Source organism: Phyllobates terribilis, unplaced genomic scaffold, assembly GCF_046119375.1.
Source record: "Phyllobates terribilis strain yellow unplaced genomic scaffold, ASM4611937v1 Scaffold_9__5_contigs__length_417890890, whole genome shotgun sequence".
Classification (NCBI taxonomy): Eukaryota; Metazoa; Chordata; class Amphibia; order Anura; family Dendrobatidae; genus Phyllobates; species Phyllobates terribilis.
The window spans coordinates 334,721,318-334,727,317 of NW_027362769.1; positions in this window are offsets into that span (position 1 = coordinate 334,721,318).

The window sequence follows — 6,000 nt, forward strand, 5'->3', positions numbered from 1 at the left end:
AGGCAGTGAACTTACTGGAGGCTAGATAGTGCTTGAACCTTTCAGTGATGGCCCAGACTAAGGTCAGGAACTCCAACTTGAAGCTGCTATAGTTCTCTGGGTTCCTCTCAGTCGGGCAGAGCTTCCTGCTTGCGTATGCGATCACTTTCTCTTGGCATTCTGCTTCTGACTTAAGACAGCGCCCAGCCCTTCGTTGCTGGCATCTGTATACAGCAGAAACGGTTGGCTGTAGTCAGGGTAGGCTAGGATCTCATCACCTGTCAGGATCTCCTTCATCTCTTGAAACGACTCGGCTTGCTCCTTACCCCAGTGGAATGGGGTTTTTTTGCCTTTGGGGGACTGCCTTACCAGGAGGTCTTGCAGAGGAGCTGCTTTCTTAGTGTAGTCCTTTACGAACCTCCGGTAGTATCCCACTAGTCCCAAGAACTGACGCACCTCCTTGAGGTTCTTCGGCTCTGGCCACTTCTGGATGTCTGTGACCTTCTCCGGGTCTGGTGCTACCCCTTCCGGACTGATAATGTGCCCCAGGTACTGTACCTTTCTCTTGAGCAGGTGGCACTTTGAGGGCTTCAACTTCATCCCGTACCGGGACAGTGACTCAAATACCTCTGCCAGGTGTTTCAAGTGGTCCTCGTACGTTCTGGAGTACACTATCACGTCGTCCAGGTAAAGTAACACAGTCTCGACGTTGCTGTGTCCCAGGCAGTACTCCATCAATCTCTGGAATGTTCCGGGGGCATTGCAGAGTCCAAACGGCATACTGTTGAACTCGCAGAGTCCCATCGGGGTGGTGAAGGCCGTCTTCTCCCGATCCTCCTCAGCCACAGCTACTTGCCAGTACCCACTAGTGAGGTCAAGGGTGGAAAAGTAATTTGCAGACTTTAAGGCAGCTAGGGACTCCTCTATGCGTGGTAAAGGGTATGCATCTTTATGTGTAATGCGATTTACTTGACAGTAATCTACACACATTCTCATGCTCCCGTCCTTTTTCCTCACTAGCACTAGGGGACCTGCCCAGGGACTACAACTATCCCTTATCACTCCCGCCTTCCTCATGTCATGCAGCATTTCTTTTGCCTTCTGGTAGTGAGCTGGGGGTATAGGCCTATAACGTTCTTTGATTGGGGGATGGTCGCCTGTGGGGATATGATGTTGAACCCCCTTAATCCTCCCAAAGTCTAGTGGATGTTTGCTGAACACCTGCGAGTATTCTTGAACCACCCGGTGTACACCCTGTTTTTGATGGGTAGGAGTGGTGTCTGTCCCAACATGGAGCTGTTGACACCAATCCTCCACCTGGGTTGCAGGGTCATTATCCTCCACTTCGTGTGGTGAAGTTAAGGACTCCGCCTCGTGAATGCAGTTGTTATTGACAGCATGTAACTTGGCAACAGTGGCATAACGTGGCAGTTTAACCTCATCCTCCCCTAAGTTGAGAAGACAGACGGACACCCTCCCATTACGTACATCTACCACTCCCCTGGCGGTTAAGAGCGTGGGTCTATGCTCGGAGCAAAGGGGTTCTACTACCGCCTGGTAGCTCTGTCCTCTAAGACCTATAGCAGCTCTATACCAGATGAGCATTTCACTCATTGAAGGGATAACAATGGATATGGGGTCTGTTACCCGCACGTTACCGATTTCACCGTCTGTTAACCTCACTTGCTGTTGATACATCAGGACTCGGATTTCCTTCTGTAGCGCCCTCCTCTGTCCTGGTTTGGCAGTGTCAGCTATCTGTTGGAGTAAGAACACAGCCTCTTCCAAACAGTTACCAACAATGTTAGTGCCTAATACCATATACGGATGGGTGTCATCAGGATTAGTCTCTACTACAATTAGTCCCTGGTCCTTCAGCTCCACTCTCCCCACCTTTACAGTCATATTCTTAACCCCTAGTAGGTTAAGGGGGAGTCCATTTGAGGCATATACAGTCAAATTTGGAGCTAGCGGACCTAGGTCGTCCATGGACCAGAACCTCTTGTAGAGGACGTCAGGCATGATGGTTACCTGAGATCCTTTGTCCAGCAGGGCATGCGTCGGGATCCCGTCCAGTACAATGGACAGGAAAGGTCTTCTTCCGACGAACCTGTTGTACCAGTCTGATGGGCCTGGTGAGTTTACTCCTGGGTGTCGGCCCACGGACCCAGGGTTTTCTCGTTTAAAGGACACTTCTGAGCGAGGTGTCCGGTCTTACGGCAGCGGTAGCAGGTTGGGTCCCTCTGTGGACGGCGCTGGTCACTGGTCCTCGAAGAGGGTGGTGTTGGCCTCCTCCTCCTTTGCATCCAGGGGACATCCTCAGGGCTATCGGCTCGCAGGATTTTCCCTCCTTCCTCGGGCTCCGTCCGCAGCTGCAGAGCACTCAGCACAGTGGTCAGGGTTTTGCTCAACTGACGCACCTCAGAGCGCAGACTGTCCAGTTCTTTAGGGGACGTTGCTGGAACCTTTGCTTCAGCAGCCACTGGGGAAAAGGTGGGTGTTGCAGGTTCTGGGGTAGCCCCACCCTGGTAACGTTGGATGGCATTTGTTTCAAGGGGCTGCAGTCCTTTTATAGCCATGTCCTTAAGGTTGTCAAAGGTGGCATCTGGATGATCCAGGGACCACCAACGTACAGTCCTGCTCTCCTCTGGAGACCTCAGTCCCCGGACAAACTGGTCCTTTAGCATTTTGTGTTCATTTTCAATGCTTGTTGGACTGACCTGTTTAAGAACCCGCAGGGCCCCCTGTAGACGCCAGGCGTAGTCCCGGACATTGTCCTCTGGTTGTTGGGAACAGCTGTAGAACCTCACTCGGAGGTCCGCCTCAGTAAGGTCCTCAAATACAGTCTGTAGTTTTTGAAAGATTGCGGACACTGACTCCTGGTCTGCGGTCGACCATGTTTCCACTTCCCGTTCCGCAGCACCGGTCAGTTGTCCTAATACAACGGCGGCTCTTTGTTTGCCGGTCATAGAGTACATGTCCAAGATACCACATATCTTCCGCTTGAATCCAGACAGGGTATCTGGTTTGCCGTTGTACTGGGGGAGCCACTTTGATCCAGGAATGTACGGTAAAGTCATAGGGATAACGGGTGTTACAGGCGCTGCTGGTGGAGCGGCGGCGTCGGACTGCTCATCATCGGGCGCGGGTTGAACCTAAGGGACGTTGACTGGCAGGTCGGCGTTCTGCTGCTCGTCGGACATCTTGGCGCCCCCCTAGTTAATCGTGGCCTACCTTCTGGTTTTTCTTCCGGTAGGCCGCAGCTCCGTCGGTGACGGTTGCCTTCAGGACCTTGCGTCGCTTGCGTCCTACGTCAGGACCTGGTGCTTCCTGATTTGACGTCGAGGCGTGGGGCGTGTCCGAAGCTTCGCGCTCTTTTGCAGGTACGCCCCTAATTTTCCTGCGGTTACGCCCTTCTTCTCGCTCAGCGGCCCAACAATGGCGGCAACCTTCACCACAACTTTACACACACAGTTCAGAATAAAGGTGCTCAGTACCCGGTGGCAACGGGCACAACACTTGGTCGTTGCAGCGGGCACGCAATCCTGTTCGTGGCGCCAGGTTGGAGATGACTCGCCCAGGGGAATGGGGATGACTCGGTACCCGGGCCTTTAGCCTGGCCTTCAGGGATGTCGCGGTGGTCGGCTCCTGGGCCCGTACCCTGGGGTCGCTCCTTAAAAAGGGTGAATAATTGGTATTTTATAAAAGAAAGAGTTTGTGACGCCACCTGTGGCTTCTGGTGAGAATCACCAGCGCTGCGCAGTCCACTGAGGCCGATGATAAGGCAGCTAGATGATATAGCTCCCCACAGGTGGAGCTAGGCCTCAGGGCAGTGTATGGCGGGGGATGCAGGACAGGCGAGACCGAGCCGGGTCAGAGCAAGAACGGGGACAGACACGATAGTCACTTCAGTACCTTTTACTGCTGGAAATTTAAGCACGTCCCGGAGCACTGTAGGGTGAAGGGTGCATATCAGGATCATCCCTAATGAGCGGGTTTGGGCCTCCTGTTTCTTTTTTCTGCGTAGTAAGTTTCTGACCTGCCTGGAGCTAGGCCTAACTTTGTCTCTGTCCTGCACTGGCTGACCTTGTAGTAGGGCCTTTGCTTGGAGTGCACGCTCCCGACTCACGGGGCCTATGTGTCTCCTGGCTCTGTTACGTATCAGCACTTTAGCGATCCTGGGACTTGTAGTTCTCCAGGGATTCCGGTTTATCTTACTGGGTCGTGGAGATCCCGGTAAGCTTCGGACTCGGTGTCCGGTAACTGTTTCGGGGTGAACTAGTTTAGCTCCTCTGCCCCCTATCTACTAACTCTCCTCTTTGCCTTCGGCCTACTCGGGCCCTCACTAGGCTACTCACACTAACGGCAGCTTGCCGCGCTTCACCGATCTTATGGCGCCGGCACACCTAAAGCTCACCTCTCTGAGCTACCCGGAGTCTTGATCTGGATAAGCTCCACCGCAGAATAGCAATTGCAGGAGCTGGAACAGGCTTTTGTCCTCTGAGGTAACTCTTCTCAGACTGCACTGGACTCACTGCTAAACCAGACTGAACTCGACTCTGACTACTGCTGCCAGGCTCCACCTTCCCTATTTATCTATCCCTAACGGGCTCCCTCTGGTGGTCTGAGGTGGAAGGTGGAGATGTGTGAATGGTTATGAGGGCCTCTTGTGGAGGAATCCTTTAATACACACTGCTAGGATCTGTGATACCAAGCACAGCTGGGCGTCACATTGCCCCCTAGTTAAACTCAGCACTCCCGGGCTGAAGTACATTTTATGAAAACAATAGGAAACATAAGCAATACCAGAACAATCTTCCCTTTATGGGAGGCACGAATCTTAAACGTTACATAACATTATAAACAAATACAGTGTGTCCTCAGAATCCGAGTCTCCTATGGTGAGGTTCCCATACAGGATGTCCATCTCACCGGGTAGAGTACTTGGTGTTTTTGAGGGACCTGTCCTAAACCCTCTACGTAGGCCCTGGGGTGGCTGCAGGGCATGAAGATCCAGAGTTGGACCTCCAAAAGAGCCACTCCAGACAGGTTTTTCTTCTGAGGTCACCTAAAGGGCACTCCAGGGAGCGCAATTATTTACAAAAGCAGTTTTTGGGCTGCACATAGTCCTCAGCCATGAAGTTCTTTAGTTATGCATAAAAGAATTAATGAGGTAAAGCATAAATTGATAAACATGCATGAAAATACACAATTAATTCAATACATCTAAATTTAATATAAGTCAATTTAATACACAATACCCCAGGGGTTACTATCTACATTTTCAGAAATTTTTACCAACTACTGAGTGTACCTCACATGGGGGTTTACCTCTCGTGCTACGTGTTGATCTGCGTAGTGCGGTGGTCTGTGGGGTATCAGTGTCTGTATCCTCAGTTACTCTACTAGTTCTACGTGTAACCATGTTGTAAAACTGCCTTAACCTCTCTCTTGGGCTGGCAAGTCTACCCAGGGGCGGACACAGACTGTAGTGGGCCCCTGTGCAAGAAATTTTTGGGGCCCCCCCCTGCCCTTCATAAGGCAACAAAGTTATGTAAACATAACCCCCCCATGTGCATCTCTCATCCCCCCCCATGTGCATCTTTCATCGCCCCCCATGTGCATCTTTCATCGCCCCCCATGTGCATCTCTCATCCCCCCCATGTGCATCTCTCATCCCCCCCCATGTGCATCTCTCACCCCCCCCCATGTGCATCTTTCATCGCCCCCCATGTGCATCTTTCATCGCCCCCCATGTGCATCTCTCATCCCCCCCATGTGCATCTCTCATCCCCCCCATGTGCATCTCTCATCCCCCCCCATGTGCATCTCTCACCCCCCCATGTGCATCTCTCACCCCCCCCCCATGTGCATCTGTCATCCCCCCCGTGCATCTCATCCCCCCCGTTCCTAGTTAATTAATTGTATTTAAAAAAAATAAAACTTGTTATACTTACCCCCATGCGATCCCTGCAGAATCCTGGCGCTCGTCCACGTCGCTGCCACCAGGTTCTCCTGACG